Genomic DNA, 21,081 nt, shown 5'->3' on the forward strand with positions numbered 1-21,081 from the left:
AACTGGTAAGGAGATTGAAACAGTCATCAAAAATCTCCCAACAAACAAGGGCCCAGGGCCAGACGGCTTCCCAGGAGAATCCTACCAAGCATTTAAAGAAGAATTAATCCCTATTCTCCTGAAACTGTTCCAAAAAATTGAAATGGAAGGAAAACTTCCAAACTCATTTTATGAGGCCTGCATTACCTTGATCCCAAAACCAGACAAAGATCCCGTCAAAAAGAAAATTACAGACCAATATCCTTGATGAACACAGATGCAAAAATTCTCACCAAAATACTAGCCAATAGGATCCAACAGTACATTAAAAGGATTATTCACCACAACTAAGTGAGATTTATTCCAGGGCTGCAAGGTTGTTGGTTCAACATCTGCAAATCAATCAATGTGATGTATTAATAAAAGAAAGAACAAGAACCATATGATACTCTCAATAGATGCTGAAAAGCATTTGACAAATACAGCATCCTTTCTTGATCAAAACTCTTCAACATGTAGGGATAGAGGGTACATACCTCAATATCATCAAAGCCATCTATGAAAACCCCACTGCGAATATCATTCTCAATGGAGAAAAACTGAGAGCTTTTCCACTAAGGTCAGGAACACGGCAGGGATGTCCATTATCACCACTGCTATTCAACATAGCACTAAAACTCCTAGCCTCAGCAATCAGACAACAAAAGGAAATTAAAGGCATCCAAATCAGCAAAGAAGAAGTTAAACTATCACTCTTTGCAGATGATATGATCCTTTGTGTGGAAAACCCAAAAGACTCCACTCCAAAATCTGCTAGAACTTGTATAGGAATTCAGTAAAGTGTCAGGATATAAAAATCCAATGCACAGAAATCAGTTGCATTTCTATACACCAACAACAAGACAGAAGAAAGAGAAATTAAGGAGCCAATCCCATTTACCATTGCACCCAAAACCATAAGATACCTAGGAATAAACCTGACCAAAGAGGCGAAGTTCTGTACTCAGAAAACTATAGAATCCTCATGAAAGAAATTGAGGAAGACACAAAGAAATGGAAAATGCTCCATGCTCATGGATTGGAAGAACAAATATTATGAAAATGTCTATGCAATCTACACGTTTAATGCAACCCCTATCAAAATCCCATTTTGTTTTTCAAAGAAATGGAACAAATAATCCTAAAATTTATATGGAACCAGAAAAGCCAGAGGAATGTTGAAACTCGAATAGCCAGAGGAATGTTGAAAAAGAAAGCCAAAGTTGGTGGCATCACAATTCCAGACTTCAAGCTCTATTACAAAGCTGTCATCATCAAGACAGTATGGTACTGGCACAAAAACATACACATAGATCAATGGAACAGAATAGAAAGCCCAGAAATAAACCCTCAACTCTATGGTCAAGTAATCTTCGACAAAGCAGGGAAGGATGTCCAATGGAAAAAAGACAGTCTCTTCAACAAATGGGGTTGGGAAAATGGGACAGCCACACACAGAAAAATGAAACTGGACCATTTCCTTATACCACACACAAAAATAGACTCAAAATGGATGACGAACCTCTATATGAGAAAGGAACCCATCAAAATCCTTGAGGAGAACACAGGCAGCAACCTCTTTGACCTCAGCCACAGCAACTTCTTCCTAGGAACGTCACCAAAGGCAAGGGAAGCAAGGGCAAAAATGAACTATTGGGATTTCATCAAGATCAAAAGCTTTTGCACAGCAAAGGAAACAGTCAACAAAACCAAAAGACAACTGACAGAATGGGAGAAGATATTTGCACACAACATATCAGATAAAGGACTAGTATCCAAAATCTATAAAGAACTTCTCAAACTCAACACCCTAAGAACAAATAATCCAATCAAGAAATGGGCAGAGGAAATGAACAGACATTTCTGCAAAGACATCCAGATGGCCCACAGACACATGAAAAAGTGCTCCCCATCACTCGGCATCAGGGAAATACAAATGAAAACCACAATGAGATACCACCTCACACCAGTCAGAATGGCTAAAATTAACAAGTCAGGAAACAACAGATGCTGGCCAGGATGCAGAGAAAGGGGAACCCTCCTACACTGTTGGTGGGAATGCAAGCTAGTGCAACCACCCTGGAAAATAGCATGGAGGTTCCTCAAAAAGTTGAAATAGAGCTACCCTACGACCCAGCAATCGCACTCCTGGGTATTTACCCAGAAGATACAAATGTATTGATCTGAAGGGGCACGTGCACCAGAATGTTTATAGCAGCAATGTCCACAATAGCCAAAGTATAGAATGAACCTAGATGTCCATCCACAGATGAATGGATAAAGAAGAAGTGGTATATATACACAATGGAATACTATGCAGCCATGAAAAGAAATGAAATCTTGCCATTTGTGATGACATGGATGGAACTAGAGGGTATTATGCTTAGCGAAATAAGTCAATCAGAGAAAGACAATTATCATATGATCTCCCTGTTTTGAGGAAGTTGAGAGGCAATGTGGGGGGTTTGGGGAGTAGGAAAAGAATAAATGAAACAAGATGGATCGGGAGGGAGACAAACCATAACAGACTCTTAATCTCACAAAACAAACTGAGGGTTGCCAGGAGGAGGGGGGTAGGGAGAGGGAGGTAGGGTTATGGACATTGCAGAAGGTATGTGCTATGGTGAGTGTTGTGAAGTGTGTAAACCTGGCCATTCACAGACCTGTACCCCTAGGGCTAATAATATATGTTAATTAAAAATGAAAATTTTAAACACATAAATAAATAAAATAAAAATAAAAGCCACTGAAGGTTAAACCTCTGCCTTCAGCTCAGGTTATGATCTCACAGTCCTGGGATCGAGCCCTGTGTCGGGCTTCCTGCTCACTGGGGAGCCTGCTTCCCCCTCCCCCTCTGTCTGCCTGTCTGCCCCCTTGTGATCTCTCTCTCTGTCAAATAAATAAATAAGATCTTTAAAAAAAATAAAATTTTAAAAAATGCCATTGAAGACTTCAGAGAATTAAAATTAAAACCACAATGAGATACTACCACAAGCTTACCTAAACCACAAAAATGAAAAAGACGAAAGGTACCAAGTGTTGCTGAGATTGGAAATATAGCCTGTAACAACCACTTTGAAAAAGTGTTTGGTAGTATCTACTAAGCTCAGCATGCACACACACATACTATGACTCAGAAATGCCTGTCTTAGGTATGTGTCCAAGAGAAAGGAAAGTAAGTATCCATCTAAAAGGTAGGTACAAGTATGGACATCCATAGCAACATTAAGTAAAAGAACTAGAAAATACCCAACTCCCCATAACAGATATATAGATTAAAGTATCTACAATGTAATACTATACACCAATGAGAATGATCTGCAACTACAATGATAATATAAATCACATACTCAAACACACACACACACATACACACACAAATCCCTATTATGTTGATCTGAAGGAGCCAAACGTAAAAGAGTACATGCTGTATAATTCCAGAAATTTTTTTCTTCGAATCTCCCTACTGAGTTTAAGAAAGAAGAGGAAAATCAACACCTCATTTCCTTTCATTTGAAAGTATTTAGTGTCCCCTTATATTACCTTCAGAATAACCTCAGAGAAGCACATATCCTCTGAGCTCTTGAAAAGTGGTGCACTGCACAGAGTACCATATCTGATGGAAAGAAAACTGAGTATTAGCAGGAGATATATCTGACCTGCACCAGACCTAACCCACTAATTCTAGGTGACCTTGGGTAAGTTAAGACAGCTCTGCTTGCCTCACCAGTCAAAAGGGGTCAGATCATACTTCCCACCCAACAACCGAGGCCTCAGACACAAAATAATGTCATTCTCATCTTGAAGAGCACTCTGAATTTATAGAAAGAATTCATAGTGGAAGCCCAAGGTATTATTTTTATAGACAAGTTGTCCAATGCATAGTAACTATGATAATTTTTTTTTGTTTTTTATAATTATTACCTTCTCGTTTTTCTTAAATAAATACCCCCTATGTATTTTTTAAAAAATGCACACTGAAGCATAGCTTTAACCCAAAGACATGGCCCTGGGGGCACCTGGCTTCCTCAGTCAGTAGAGCATGTGACTCTTGATCCTGGGGTCATGGTTTTGAGTCCCACACTGGGGGCTGAGATTACTTAAAAAAAATAAATAAACTTTAAAAAAAACATATAGCTCCAGCCTAACATCACCCAGTATGAGCTGACATAGTTCAACACATGTTTTTGTTGTTGTTCTTGATGTTGTTTAGATTTTATTTATTCATTTGAGAGAGACAGCATGATTGGTGGTTGGGGGGTGGAGGAGGAGAGGGAGAAGCAGACTCCCCACTGAGTAGGGAGCCCAACACGGGGCTCAATCCCGGGACCCCGAGATTATGACCTGAGCTGAAGGCAGACAGATGTTTAACCACCTGAGCCACCCAGGCACCCCCAACACATGTTTCTTAATTCTTCTTCAGTACACTGGTTAGGAATGTAGCCTCTGGAGACAGACTAGGGCCAAACCCTAGTTCTGCCATTTACAAAGTGTGAGTGTGAATATTTTACTTCTCCTTGGATTGGCTTCCATCTCCCCTTCTGACCTCATTTCCTACCATCTGTACTCTATCTGCCAGGATCCAGCCACTCAAGCTCATCATCAGCTCCTGGAACAAATGATGCCACACACATCACAAATCAAGAAGCCAGCCTAGGCCTAGTAGCCTCTTGTCCTTCAGGACTCACCTCAAATGCCACTTCCTGAGAAAGAACTTTATGGACAGCCCAATCTAAGTAATCCCTGACCCATCATTTTCTCTTCTGTGTATGTGTTTACCTTCCTAAAGCCCAAATGGAACTGACCCACTTATGATCTAACAGCTTATTGCCAGTTTTCCCGAATCTGAATGAAAGCACCAGAAACTCTGCCTATCTTGTTCTCTGTGCTATATTCCCAGTACCTAGTTTAAGGCCTCACATATAAATCACTAAAAATGTATGACCTAAATGAAGGAATTATTACCTATTTGACACACAGGAGCAGACACAGATATTTGACAAATAAATTAGATGCCAAAGATTCAAAATTTTAAGAACATTTTGTTGTAAATCCAGAGTTCTTTTCAAATTGGAATGAGCCAGAACCAACTATTTGAACCAAATTATTCAAAATTTAAACCCTTCCCACCTACCTCCCTGTTTGGGATACAGCAGACCTAGGATGAGCCCAGGAATCTTAAGTTTCCACCAACACTCCCTGACAATTTTGATGAAGTGGTCCATGAACCACACTTGGCAAAATCCTGACCTAAACATCTGATATTTGTGTAACATTAATGCATACCATGCAGATTATGTGATATGAAGGGCATCTCCATTAATATAATTACTCAAAGGGGGCACTGGTCCTTCCCTCCTACCTATGACCACAGATTGCTTCCCCACATAAAATCACACTTAAATTCAACAATATTCCTGTGTAGGGGGAGGAATTGGGTATCACTTTACTAAAGTATAGATGAGGCTGGTGGAAGGGTAGTGACTTACCTAACGTTTCCCAATGATGGGAACCCGATGTCTTCATTCTTGCTCCAGGAAACTGACTAGCACACTGGAAATTATACTTGGTTCTTCTCTATCAGCTCCTGTTTGGAGGGCCTACACTCCACACCTTTCTCTGATGTTCTACTAGAAGGGAAAGTCAAGGAATCAGACAGAAGTTGGAATAGAGGAAAAAGTGAGAGGAAGGGAAAGCACATGAAAGACAGGGGAAAGGGTGAGCACAAGCTTGCCTGTGCCCACTCAGTTCACAGAAAGCTGTGCAATGATGCATAGCCCCCTCCCACACACACAAGTGACACTGAAGCTCTCATATCATGGAAATGAGGCCTCATCCCTGTTTACTGTTCCATGTCCAAGTACTCTCTCTGGTAGTTATACTATGAGGTTTATGTCAGAGGTGGGATCACATTGACAGAATTAAGGAGGCCAAGTTGGAAGAGGCAACTAGCATTTAGAGGGCCTACTAAATGCCACCCAATATAAGTCATTATTTTCAGACTTTTTTTCTTTAAATCCTCAAAGTATTGCTCTAACATGGGCAACGTTGCTTTCTTTCTATAGACAGGGAAATACTCCAGCTCAGAAAGTAAAAAGTCCATGCTCAAAGACCCCTAAGGAAATGACAAACAGACAGAGAAGCCAACCTGAAGAAGCTTCGGATGGCGGGACCTCAGCTTCAGCAAGCAGACCACTGCACAACTTGCTACCCAAAATAAGCAAAGGGAGCCTCTGCAGATTACTGGACTGAAGGAAAAAGAGGCCAAGACTCAATAGCAGAACACATACAATACACACAGGAAACACAAGCAGAAGCACCAGGCCCTGGGGAGCAGGGGACACTACACTGCAGGGCACTACAGGACCTCTTCTTTTTAAGGCGATTATCATTCAGAACAAGAGAATTAGTAGACTTTCCTAACATACAGAAACACACAGAAAGTGAGACAAAATGAGGAGATAGGGAAACATCTCCTAAATGAAAGAACAGGACCAAACCACAACAAGAGACCAAAGTGAAACAGGTACAAGTTGTATGTCTGATAGATAATTTAAAGTAATGATCATAAAGATACTCACTGGAACAGAGAAAAGAGTAGAGGACATCAGGAAGACCCTTTACACAGAGATTAAAAAAAAAAAAAGAACCAATCAGAGATCAAGTGCACAATAAAAGAAATTAAAATTAAAAATACACTTGATTGAATAAATAGCAAGCAAGGTAAAGCAGAGGAACAAGTGAATTAATGACCGGGAAGACAGAGTAATGGAAAATAACCAAGCTGAGCAAAGGAGAGGAAAGAAAATTATGCAAATTGAGAATGGTCTTAGGGAACTCAGTGACTCCATCGAGTGTAATAACATCTTCATTATTAGGATCTCAGCAGAAGAAGAGAGATAAAGGGGCAGAAATTTTATGTGAAGAAATAATAGCTGAAAATCTCACTAGTCTGGGGAAAGAAGCATATATCTAGATCCACGAGGCATAGAGATCCATTCCCCTCCAAATTCACCCCAAGGAGGTCCACACCTTGTAATATAAGGCTATTATCATACAGAACAAGAGAATTAGTAGACTTTCCTAACATACAGAAACACATAGAAAGTGAGACAAAATGAGGAGATAGTTAAACATCTCCTAAATGAAAGAACAGGATCAAACCACAATAAGAGACCAAAGTAATTAAAAGGTCAAAAAGGAGCAATAGGGTGCCTGGGTGGCTCAGCTGGTTGAGCGTCTGCCTTCGGCTCATGTTGTGATCTCAGGGTCCTGGGATCAAGTCCCACATCAGGCTTCCTGCTCAGTGAGGAGTCTGCTTCTCCCTCTGCTTCTGCTCCTTCTCCCTGCTCATGCCCTCTCTCTCACTCTCTCTTAAATTAATTAATAAAATATTTTTTTTAAAAGAGCAATAAAGAAAAAAATTTTAGAGCAGCAAGAGAAGACAGTTACATAAAAGGAAATCCCCATGGGGCACCTGGATGGCTTGGTCAGTTAAGCATCTGCCTTCCACTCAGGTCCTGATCTCAGAGTCCTGGGATTGAGTCCCACATTGGGCTCCCTGCTCTGTGGGGAGCCTGCTTCTCCCACTACCTCTGCCTCCCTCTCTCCATTTCTCATGAATAAATAAATAAAATCTTTTAAGAAAAAAAGAGGATATCCTCATAAGCTTATCAGTGAATTTTTTAGCAAGAACTTTCCAAGCTAGAAGGGAGTGTTATGATATATTCGAAGTGCTGAATGGGAAAAATCTGCAGCCAAGAATACTCTATCCAGCAATGCTATCATTCGGAATAGAAGTAGAGATAAAGAGTTTCTCAGACAAACAAAAACTAAAGGAGTCCATGACCACTAAGCAGCCCTTCAACAAATATTTAAGGGGACTCTGAGTAGAAAGGAAAATAATAAGTGAGAGTATAAAAAGTAAAAAACACAAAAGCAATAAAATAAATATTACTGTAAAAATCAGGCAAAGAATTCATAAAACAAAAGGATATAAAATGTGACATAACATACCTAAAACATGGGAGGAAGAGGAGTAAAGAATGAGTTTAAGCAACCATCAAGATAATATAGACTGCTATATGCAGAAGATATTACATACAAACCTAATGGCAAACACAAATCAAAAACCAGTAATTGATATGCAAAAAATGAAGGAAAGGAATCCAAGTATATCACTAAAGAAAGCCAACAAATCATGAAAGAGAGCAAGAGAAGAATCATAGAAAATCTATAGGAAAAAAAAAAAAAAACAAGTAACAAAATGCTAATAAATACTATCTGTAAATAATTACTTTGAATGTAAATGGACTAAACACTCCAATCAAAAGACACAGGGTGACAGAGTGGATAAATAAAAGAAGACCTGGGGTTCCTGTGTGTCTCATTCAGTTGAGTGTCCAACTCTTGCTTTTAGCTCAGGTCTTGATCTCACGGTCGTTGAGTCCAGGTCCCACATGGGGCTCCATGCTGGGTATGGAGCCTACTTAAAAAAAAAAAAAGACCATCTATGTACTGACTATAAGAGGCTTGTTTCAGACCAAAACACACCTACAGATTAAAATTAAGGGGAGGGGCGCCTGGGTGGCTCAGTGGCTTAAAGCCTCTGCCTTGAAATCAACCACAGGAAAAAACTTGGAAAGATCATAAAATACATGGAGGTTAAATAACATGCTACTAAACAATGAATGGGTAAACATAGAAATCAAATAAGAAATAAAAAATTACATGAAAATGCAAGCACAACAGTCTAAAATCTTTGGGATGCAGCAAATGTGGTTCTAAGAGAGAAATTTATAGCAACACAGGCATACCTCAAGAAGCAAGAAAAATCTCCAATAAACAACCTAACCCTATACCTAAAAGAGCTAGAAAAAGAACAAACAAAACCCCAAACCAGCAAAAGGATGGAAAAAACAGATCAGAGCAGAAATAAATGATATAGAAATTTAAAAAGAAAACAACAGAATAGATCAATGAAACCAGAAGCTGGTTCTTTGAAAAGATCAACAAAATTGAGAAACCTATAGCAAGAATCATTTTAAAAAGAGGGACGACTCAAACAAAATTACTAACGAAAGAGGAGAAATAACAACCAACGGGGCGCGCCTGGGTGGCTCAGTGGGTTAAGCCTCTGCTTTTGGTCCAGGTCATGATCTCAGGGATCGAGCCCCGCATTGGGCTCTCTGCTGGGCAGGGAGCCTGCTTGCCCCTCTCTCTCTCTGCCTGCCTCTCTGCCTACTTGTGATTTCTCTCTCTCAAATATATAAATAAAATTAAAAAAAAAGAAATAACAACTAACAACACAAAAATATAAACTGTAACATAATATTATGAAAACCTATATGCCAACAAATGGGACAACTTTGAAGAAATGGATAAATTCCTTGAAATATATAAACTACCAAAAGTAAAGCTGGAAGAAATAGAAAATTGGAAGAGAAAAATTGAATCACTAATCAGAAAACTCCCAAAAACCAAACTTCAGGACCAGAGAGCTTCACATGTTCTGCTGAACATTTAAAGAAAAGTTAATATCCATTCTTCTCAAACTATTCCAAAACATAAAAAAGGAAGGAAAACTTCCCAACTCAATCTATGAGGCAAGCATTATCAGAAACCAGATAAAGACAACAACAACAAAAAAACTATAGGCCAGTATCTCTGACAAAAATAGATGAAAAACTCTCAACCACATACTAGCAAACCAAACCCAAAAATACATTTCAAAAAATCACTTACCACAATCAAGTGGGATTTATTCCTGGGTTGCAAGGCTGGTTCAATATTCATAAATCAATCAACGTGATACATCATATCAATAAGAGAAAGGATAAGATTATTTCAACCGATGCAGAAGAAGCATTTGGCAAAATATAGTATTATTCACGTTAAAAACCTTCAACAAAGTCAGTTTACAGGAAACATACCTCAACATAGTAAAGGCCATCTATGAAAAACCCAAAGCTAACATATTTAATGGGAAAAACTGAGAGCTTTTCCCCTAAGGTCAGGAACAAGACAAGGATGTCCACTCTCACCACTGTTATTTAACATAGTACTGGAAGTCATAGCGACAGCAATCAGACAACAAAAAGAAATAAAAGGCATCCAAAGGCAAGAAGGTAGTAAGACTTTCACCATTTGCAGATGATATGGTATTATATATAGAAAACCCTAAAGACTCCACCAAAAAACTGCTAGAACTGAAAAACAAATTCAGCAAAGTCACCGTACACAAAATCAGTGTACAGAAATGTTTCATTTCTATGCACCAAAAACAAGGCAGCAGAAAGAGAAATTAAGAAAACAATTCCATCTACAATTATACCCAAAACAATAAGATACCCAGAAATAAACCTAACCAAAGAGGTAAAGGATCTATACTCTGAAAACTATAAAACATTGATGAAAGAAATTGATGACACAAAGAAATGGAAAGACATTCTACGTTCATGGATTGGAAGAATAAATATTGTTAAAATGTTTATTTTACCCCAAGAAATGTACACACTTAATGCAATCCCTATCAAAATGCCAACAGCATTTTTCACAGAACTGTAACAAATAATCCTAAAATTTGTTTTGAAACACAAAAGATCCCAAATAGCCAAAGTAATCTTGAAAATGAAAAGCAAAGCTGGAGGCATCACAATTCCAGACCTCAAGCTATAGTACAAAGCTATACTAATCAAGACAGTATGGTAATGAGGAGCACCTAGTTGGCTCCATCAATAGAGTGTGGGACTCTTGATCTCAGGGTCATGAGTTCATGTCCCATGTTGGGCATGGAGTCTACTGAAAAATAAAAAAGAAAAAAACATGCTATGATACTGGCACAAGTCAAAGGAACAGAATACAAATCCCAGAAATAAACCCACAATTATATGGTCAATCTTCAACAAAGCAGGAAAAAATATCCAACGGGAAAAAGACAGGCTCTTCAACAAATAGTGTTGGGAAAACTGGACAGCAACATCCAAAACAATGAAACTAGACCACTTTCTTACACCATACACAAAAATTAACTTAAAATGAATTAAAGACCTAAATGTGAGACCTGATACCATAAAAATCCTAGAACACAAGCAGTAACTTCTTTGACATCAGCTATAGCAATTTCTTTCTAGATATGTCTCCTGAGTCAAGGGAAACAAAAGTAAAAATAAATTATCAAGACTACATCAGAATAAAAAGCTTCTGCACAATGAAGGAAACAATCAGCAAAACTAAAAGGCAACCAATGGAATGGGAGAAGATATTTGCAAATGATATCTCTGATAAAGGGTTAGTGTGAAAATATTAAAGAACATATAAAACTTAAGACCCCAAAAAACAAATAACACAATTAAAAAATAGACAGAAGACATGAATAGACATTTCTCCAAAGAACACATCCAGATAGCCAATGGACACATGAAAAGATGCTCAACATCATGCATCATGATAAGTGTACTCTTTAATCTCCATCTCCTATTTCCTCCACCCACATTGCCACTTATCAGATGAAAAAAATAAAATGAAATGATTAAAGTTTTATATAAGGTATGAAATTAATAACATTTAGTTTGTAAAAAAAAAAAAAAAGGAAAGCAACACTTGATAACTATCATAGTAACAAATGATCCAGGCAACAGATCTGAGTGCATCAGTCTGCATCAAATCCCACAGCAGTCACTGAGTCACTATGGTAAACATATAAACATATTGGCCAGGGAAAGCTAGGAAAAAGCAAACAGCAACCACCCTCATTTGGTTCCTAACATGTGCTAGGAATTGGGCTGGACTGACATAACACACAGTAATTCACCCCTCAAGTATTCCTGACAATATATTCCCAGCAGCTTTAGTAATATATACATATGTGCATACATATGTACCACATTCACATATGCTTCTTCCTCTTCTCTCCCCACTCGAGATCCCAAGAATTCATTATAGTGGAATATCTGGGGAGTAAAAAAGAAAAACACTACAATTCAATGGATTCAATTCTAAATACACATACAAACTTGAAAACTACTAAACTATTTTTTACAGATGAACTGTAGACTTGTCTTTGGAACATTTTTCTCCCTAGTTTCAATACATTGCCAATAACCTCTAAAAGCTGATATAAAAATACAAACAAATGCATGTTATACATCAAGTACTTTTTCCACTGCAGAGGAAGTAGCCTGAGCTTTCAACCAAAAAGATTCCTCGATGGCTATTTTTCAACATTTTGGCTTCTGAGAGTTTAGTGAAAATATATGTGTAAATTGCAATTAAAAGATAGTGTCATTTGGACACCTGGGTGGCTCAGTCATTAAGTGTCTGCCTTCAGCTCAGGTCATGATCCCAGGGTCCTGGAATTGAGCACCGCTTCAGGCTCCCTGCTCGGCAGGAAGCCAGCTTCTCCCTCTCCCACTCCGCCTGCTTGTGTTCTTTCTCTGGCTGTCTCTCTTTCTGTCAAATAAATAAAATCTTTAAAAAATAATAAAAATTTTTTAAAAATACTATCATTCATGATAGTACCAAAAAGTATAAAATACTTGGGAATCATCTCTCTACTTATATGTAAAGGTAGGTACATTGAACAGTACAAAACACTGCTGACAGAAATTAAAGATCCAACTAAATAGAGGGATATACCATTTTCATGTGTCAGAACACTAGTATTATTAAGATTCTGTTCTGCTCAAACTGATCTACAGATTCACTGTAATCCTAATAAAAATCCTAGCACACATTTTGTTTTTAAGAAACTAAGAAGTTGATTCTAAAATTCATGTTGAAATGTAAAGGACCTAGATTATAAGAACAACTTTGAAAAAGAACAAATTAGATTGTGCTATTTACAACATGGATGGACCCAGAGGGTATTATGCTAAGTGAAGCAAGTCAGACTAAGACAGACAAATACCATATGATTTCACTCATATGTGGAATCTAAAAAAGCAAATGAATAAACAAAGAGCAGAATCAGACCTATAAATACAGAGAACAAACTGATGGTTGCCAGAGGGGAGGGGGTTGGAGGATGGACAAAATGGCTGAAGGGAAATGGGAAATACAGGCTTCCAGCTATGGAATGAATAGGTCACAGAAATAAAAGGCAGAGCATAGTCAACAGCTTTGTAATAGTGTTTGTATGGGGACAGATGGTAGCTACACTTGTGATGAACACAGAATAACGTATAAACTTCTTGAATCAAAATGTTGTACACCTGAAACTAGTATGACATTGTGTGTCAACTACTCAAATTTTTTTTAAAAAAAGAACAAAGCTGGAAGATCAAAACTACCTGATTTCAAGAGTTATGATAAAGCCTTCAGTAACCAGAACAGTGTGGTATTGGCATCAAGGTAGACAGGAAGAAGATCAAAGGAACAGAATTAAGAGTCCAGAGTTCACACCCATATGAACAACTGATTTTTGACAAAATTGCAAAAGCAATTCAGTGGAGAGAGGAGAGTCTTTCAACAAATGGAGTTGAGACATATTGAGTACAATATGAGTGCATATCCATATGCACAATCATCCATGTATCTTACCATATACAAACATCAACTCAAAATGGATCATAGACCTAAATATAAAACCCAAAACTTCTAAAATAAAACAAATGAGAGGGGTACCTGGGTAGCTCCATCGTTAAGCATCTGCCTTTGGCTCAGGTCATGATCCCAGGGTCCTGGGATGGAGCCCTGTGTCCGGTTCCCTGCTCTGCGGGAAGCCTGCTTCTCCCTCTCCCACTCCCTCTGCTTATGTTCCTGATCCCACTGTCTCTCTGTCAAATAAATGAATAAAATATAAATTAAAAAAAAAGAAAAGAAAAAGAAAGGAAAAAAATCCTTATGACCTTGGGTTAGGTGAAGATTTCATAGATGCGAAATCGAAACTATAATTAATAAGTGAACAAATCAATAAACTGGACTTCCTCAAAGTTAAAAATTTCTACACTTCCAAAGACACTATTGAGAGAATTAAAAGATAAGCCACTGACCGGGAGAAAATATTTGTAAATTAGAACTCTGATAAAGGACTTGTATCCAGAATACAGAATTTCTCACAATGGTCATTAACAAGAAAACAGTTACTCTAACAAATAAATGGGCAAAAAAATTTTGAACAAACACTGTTAGAGAGAAGGGAGTTGGGGTAAATTGGAAGGGGAGGTGAATCATGAGAGACTATGGACTCTGAAAAACAATCTGAGGGGTTTGAAGTGGTGGGGGGATGGGAGGTTGGGGTACCATGTGGTGGGTATTATAGAGGGCATGGATTGCATGGAGCACTGGCTGTGGTGCAAAAATAATGAATAGTGTTTTTCTGAAAATAAATAAATCACTTTAATAATTTTTAAAAAAAGATACATAAATGTTTGGGCACCTGGGTGGCTCAGTGAGTTAAGCCTCTACCTATGGCTTAGGTCATGATCTCAGGGTCCTGGGATCGAGTCCCGCATAGGGCTCTGCTCCACAGGGAGCCTGCTTCCTCCTCTCTCTCTCTCTTCCTGCCTCTCTGCCTACTTGTGATCTCTGTCTATCAAATAAATAAATAAAATATTTTTTAAAAACATACATAAATGTTAAATAAGCACTTGAAAAGATGCTAAACAAACTTTTCTCAAATATTCAAATCCATTAGGGAAATATAAATAAAAACTACAACATACCACTACACCCTTCTAAGAACAGCCAACATTAAAAAAACTGACCATACCAAGTCCTGGCAGGGTTGTGGAGGATGGAACTCTCATACACTGCTAATGGCAATGAGAAATGGTGCCAACACTTTGGAAAACAGTTTGCCAGTTTCTTAAAATGTCAATCTTACACCTACTATATGTCCCAGCCATTGTACTCCTAAGTATTTACCCTAGAGAAAGAAAATGTTATGTCCAAATGAAGACTCATATACAAATATTCATAGCAGCTTTATTTATAAGAGCCCCAAAGTGGAAGGCAGCTATGCTCACCACTATACCACCAATGCAGAGAGCCCCAAATCGGAAACAACTCAAATATTCATGACCAGGTAAATGGACAGAACAAATTGTGATACATCCATACAATGGAATAATGGAATATTAGTCAATCATAAAAAGGAGGAACTATCCATACATGCAACAAATGGATAAATCTAGAAATAATTAGATTGTAGGAAACAAGACAAAATACACACTGAATATTCTATTCACATACAACTGTAAGAAAAGAAATCTAACCCATACTGACAGAAGATCAGTAATTGCCTGGGAATGGGGTAGAGTGATGTGGAGAGAGAGAGGATGGAAAGCGGTAGATGGGGGTATTACCAAGGGGCACAAAGAATGTTTTTAAGGTGATGGATATGTTCATTATCTTGACTGTATTAGTATTAGATTCACAGGTACATACATGCAACAAAGCTTATCAAAGCATATACTTTAAATATGCAGTGTACTGTATGTCAATCATACATCAATAAAGTACTTTACATATATTTATATATTCAAATTCTCTGATGCAATTAAATAAATCAGGGAAAAGATTTCCACAACTGTGTTCTTGTAACATTAGCAGATCCACACACTGTCTTACCAAATTTGTCCATGCTACATATAACCAAAATAGAAATAATCATTTTAGTGAAATATATCCAAATACTTAGGGAAAGTTGATGTCCATATCCTTCTAAAGTATGGAAATAAAAATATTCTATTCTAGGAAAATAATCATAATGACATTTAAGTGTAACTGGTTATTTTAGGGAATGTAGCTGAGTATCATTATAAGAGGGCAAACTCTAGGGTAATAATTATCTTTTTTATGTTAAGTTCTAGGGGTACCTGGGTGGCTCAGTTGTTTGAGAGTCTGTCTCTTGGTTTCAGCTATGGTCGTGGTCTTGGGGTCCTTGGATCGAGTTCCACGTTGGGCTCTGCACTCGGTGAGGAGTCTGTTTGTCCCTCTCTCTCTGCTACTCCCCTTGCTCTCTCTTTCTCTGAAACAAGTGGATAAAATCTTTAAAATAATAATAATAACAATAATAATATAATAACAGTAATAATAATAATTTCTTGTCACTGATATCTTTAACTAACACTTGGAAATTTTCTGGCTCTTTAAAACATTTCATTATATAATAGGAAAAAATCATGGGCACCAGAGAAAAATCTGTTACAATGTCATATTACTAGGAAGATCTAACAAATGCACATTTCCATACCCATCTGAAAGACATGAGAATTGCTGATTATTTACACAGAACAATTTAGGTGTATTTATGTTAATGTATATTAAATGTATGTTTAAGACCAAGTAAGTTTCTTCCTAAACCGGATGATTCATTGTTTTTAGGGAAAAAAAAGTCTCTCTAAGATGGGCCTCAAGGGCTTACTACACAGGCTATAGCTGCTGATGAAATAAAATTCCACCTGCTAAACCTCTTCTCCCATGATGAGATCAAAGCAGCTTCTCTACTTTTAGGCTAGTTTGTGAACCTCAAAGGAGCTGTTCCACAACATGCTTTTTTCAGATCTATGCACTCTCTTTAGCCAGATACCATATTCCACCAGGGATGTAAGGTGATGGGCTCTCCTGAGGACTGCTAGAGTAGAAGCCATCCGGACACATCCTCAGAACCTGCCTCCTTCAGGCACCTGATATGAGCTGGGCCATCCACCATGAAGAGCTATACAGGGAGAGACAGATCCAGCAATCACTGTGTTTTACTGGAATAACTAAGTGCCTAATACAACACTAGGTCCCCTTTCACCAAAAGCAAACCACCTTCACTCTTCAGACCACCACCACTAGCTGCCGGTGATCACCCCTCCATTGGAGCAAGTTCAGGGAAATGAGCAACCATATTAGCAATAATAAGCTGGTATTGGAGGAATGAAGGGAAAATGGAGTCTCACATACAACGTTATGTCAAATAGGCATATCTGTTTCCTAAGGCCCATGTTACGACAGATGAATAACTTAAACGGCCTTTGAGATGGAAGTCCCATTTCTCCCAACCAGAGAGTTTCAGATGAGGGTTTAGAAAAGGATTCCAAGGTGATTCTGACCTATGTCCAGGTTCAGGGCCCTATCTGAGCGGCAGATAAAGGAGATACAGGAGTTATCTGATTTGGGGGGGTACAGACATCTAATATTTATGAAGCATTTAGTTAAAGCAGGCCCTAGGGAAAGGTTCTTCATGTTGTTGACTAGATTTAGTTCTTCACCGCAAACTTGCTATGAGGTGTTGCTATCCTCTCTTCATGGATGTTTGCAACTCCAAGCATGTGTTCCTAACCAGAAACAGACAGCAAAAAGATAAAAGTCCAGGTTCCCCCTCTCAGCTCCACTGACATGGGGTGGGGGGTGTTTGTGCATGGTAGTGGAAGGGAAGGAATGCCTTGTTCCTGTTTGGCAGAAGTATGATTTCACTACCCCCCGCCAGGCCTCCACTGACACCACCCTGGCAGGTGGGGAGGACCCTTCCTTACTGCCTTCCGTGTGATCTCCACTGACACTGTGGAGGGGAGGAGGCCTTCTCCTTATTGGATGGTCACAAAACTTCTAAAAGAGGAGAAGGTACCTCATTATCACTGAATGGGGTTGGAAGGTAGGCTCCCACATGGTCTCCACTGACGCCATGAGGAGGGGTGCTCATTTCCCCCAGGTTGGAATGAAAGTCTCTGTTCTACATACAGTCTTTTCTCATATCCCCCAAGGGTAAGGATGGGTGCCTAATTACAATTGTGTGGGCATGGAACCCATGCTCCCCACTCAACTTTTGCTGGCATGGTGGAGGTGGAGCTATGCTTCACTCTGTGGTGTTTGGGCAGTTGTCTAAAAACTATCTTTCTTGTTGGGTTCCCCCCTTTCTGGTTCTTTGTCCAGAGAAAAGATTCTCTGGGGGTTCTTCTCATCTTTTCCTATTGGCATTTTTTTAGTTCCCTATTCCTCTAGCACCCAGTCTGGTATATACAAGGCAAAATACAACCAAGAGAATTCACTGTGTATCATTACTTAGGTTCCAAAGTCCCAAGACAGTCTGTCTTTTTCCTCTCCACCTTTCAGAGTCTTGTATTTGTTGCCCATGTAATACCCAGAGATTTCAGCTGCACCTAGTAGTAACAGGGAGTGTATCTACTCCTTCTGGTCCCCAAAAGAGAAGTCCTTTTACTTTTAATACAAGTAAAACATTTTTACATTTGCATTCCCCCTTTCCTAGATAAAAAGTACCATGCAATTTATAACTTTGAATACACTGACTTTTTCATTTAACATTATATTCTGGAGATCCCTCCACAGTCATATGTGGAGATTTTCATCAGTCTTTTTACAATGTACTTTGTGTACACCTTGTGTGACTGTGTGATAGTTTACTTATCCATTACACAACTGATGTATAAAGTTATTCCCATTCTTTTGCTATTCAAATAGTACCAGAGTGAGTATCTATATCTATATTTATTATTATACCCCTATCAAAAATCTTTTTGTGTCATTGCCAGTATATCTTTAGGACAATTCTGGAAATAGGATTTCTGAGTCAAAAAGTAAGGTCATATATAAAATTGCAAGATACTTTCAATTTCCCCACTGTAATGATTTGTTCCCTATAGTTACTTTAAAAATTACCACATACTCAGTGTCATTAAATGGAAATATTATCTCACAGTTTGGAGGCTAAAAGTCCAAAATTAGTTTTATGGGGCCAAAATCAAGGTATTAGTAGTGCTTCACTCCTGGAGACTCTACGGAAGCTTCCCTGCCTCTTCCAGCTTTCAATATCTACCAACAGTCTCAGGCTATGGCTTCATGACTCCAGCCTCTATATCCTTGGCACATTGTCTTTCTTCTTCTGTCTATGTCAACTCTCCCTCTGTCTCTCTTATGAAGACACTTGGGTTTGCATTTAGGACCCATTTTGATAATCCAGAATAACTCCACCATTAGGTTGTTCCCATTCTCTTGCTATTCAGATAGTGCCACAGTGAACAGCCATATATATATATATATATATATATATATATATATATATATTATGATTATACCTAAAAGCATCAACTTAATCACATCTGCAAAGAACATTTTCCATATAAGCAATATTTACAGGTTCCAGGGATTAGGACCTAGTATCTTTGGGGACCACTATTAAGCCTACTCCAGCAATTATACCATTTTGCACCTCCGTGAGCAGGGAGTGAAAGGACATATTTTTCCACATTCTCACCAACTGAATATATTGATAAATATTTGGATCTTTGCCAATCTAACAGTTAAGAAACAATATCTTAGTGTAGTTTTAATTGCATCTCTCTTAATTAAAGCAAGGTGGAAACTCTTCATACATTTAAAGGCAATTTTTCATACATTTAAAAACAACTTGTTTTCTGTTAACTGTTAATTTCTTTGTCTTTGATAGCACTGTTTTTTCATGCCTCTATATTGATAAGCATTTACATAGGGGGGATATCAATGCTTTGTTAAAGATGTTAGCTGCAAATATTTCTTCCAGTGTCCTTAAATGGCTAGGCTAGCATGTTTTTGCCATGCAGAGTTGTCATTTTTATTTTTATATTGTCAAATATATCAATCTTTTTCTTTACTGCTCCTGGATACTGATTTATATTGAGGAAACTTTCTTCCACACGGGTTATAGAATAATTCGCCTATGTTTTCTTCTAATACTTATATGGATTGTCTTTTCTTTTTACATTTCATTCAGAATTGTTTGGAATCTATCCTGCTGTTTCAAGATAGAAAAATGGGCTCCTATTTATTTTTTAACCTTTTGGTTACTTAGCTATCTCAATACCACTTCTTAATCATCCATTATATCTCCACAGATTTGAAATGTTGCTTTAGTCATACTTTAGTTTTTTAAATGTAATTGAGCTTATGTCACTATTTTCTATTGTTACATTAACCTAACCTTTTTGCCAATTAATGGGCCAATAAAATAAAAATAAAAAGGATCTTTTAGGGGTGCCTCGGTGGCTCAGTGGGTTAAGCATCTGCCTTCAGCTCAGGACATAATCCCAAGGTCCTGGTATCGAGTTCTAAGTCAGGCTCCTTGCTCAGTGGGGAGCCTGCTTCTCCCTCTCCCTCTGCCTGCCTCTCCCCCTGCTTGTGTACTCATGCTCTCCCTGTCAAATAAATAAATAAAATCTTTAAACAAAATAAAATAGAAGGATCTTTTGCCTCCACTCACATAGAGCTTTTTCTTCAACATGGGAAACTACACTTTCTGTCCAAAGGTCCTTAATAACCATACCTTGGAAATGTCCCCTTTCCACACAATTTCCAGAAGGCTCTGTCTGGGTAGTTTGGGGCCACAGCCCCTCCCTCCCACCTTCCTGCTCTGCCAAGTTCAAGCTGCAGTTCAGCTTTTTGTCACAAGATGGCACCAACTCACCACCACCATTAAATTTCTCTATAAAGAAAGGTCAGCTAGGAGCAAAAAACCACAATACCTTCATTTAAAATACAGCCTTTGAATCCACGTTCAGAATGATTCTAATTCTGTCTGAGAAAACTGATGAATGTAGAAGATTCGAAAACATATGCTCCAGGTCCTGCAGATGATGAAACACTAGGTGGCAGTAGCATGCCTTGGCAGTGTGTGTGAAGAGGCAGCTGAGGCAGGAGGGAGGTGACTGAAAGGATGGGGCCTTTGGGCAGGGTCTGGACAGCTGTGTGCTGTGTCATGGACAGATGACAGGGGGTGGAAGAAGGTTTGGAAGGCTTATAAGGATGGAACAATGGAGGATGAATGCCCTACTCTCTCGGAGAACGTCTACAATGTGGACATGTCAACCCATATTGGGGAGGGAAGAAATACGTCAATGAACATGAACTAGATTTAGGGTCAACTATGGATGGAATTCCTTTAGTATTCATATGAATTTTCCCATTTTTTACTTTTTAAAAAAGATTTTATTTATTTATTTATTTGAGAGAGAGAAAGAGAGAGCATAAGCAGGGGGAGAGGAAGAAGCAGACTTCCCACTGAGCAGGGAGCCCAATGTAGGGCTCAATCCCAGGACCCCAGGATCATGACATGAGCCAAAGGCAGATGCTTAACCAACTGAG

General features: G+C 38.4%; 1 long non-coding RNA gene across 7 annotated transcripts in view; it reads right to left on the minus strand.

The window, feature by feature from the left end:
* The window catches only part of LOC131821799 (uncharacterized), a 53,752-nt gene that overhangs the window by 17,149 nt on the left and 15,522 nt on the right, over positions 1 to 21,081 (minus strand). For 6 of the 7 annotated variants that reach the window (XR_009349987.1, XR_009349986.1, XR_009349983.1 and 3 more), the window contains 2 exons: positions 16,550 to 16,678; positions 15,837 to 15,988 (listed from right to left, as the gene is read on the minus strand). This is a non-coding gene — a long non-coding RNA (uncharacterized LOC131821799). Of the gene's footprint in view, positions 1 to 11,892; positions 11,970 to 13,641; positions 13,794 to 15,836; positions 15,989 to 16,549; positions 16,679 to 21,081 lie in introns of those variants that run through there. The other variant, XR_009349988.1, reaches the window with a different exon arrangement.

The sequence above is a fragment of the Mustela lutreola genome, chromosome X (genome assembly GCF_030435805.1).
Source record: "Mustela lutreola isolate mMusLut2 chromosome X, mMusLut2.pri, whole genome shotgun sequence".
NCBI classification, from domain to species: domain Eukaryota; kingdom Metazoa; phylum Chordata; class Mammalia; order Carnivora; family Mustelidae; genus Mustela; species Mustela lutreola.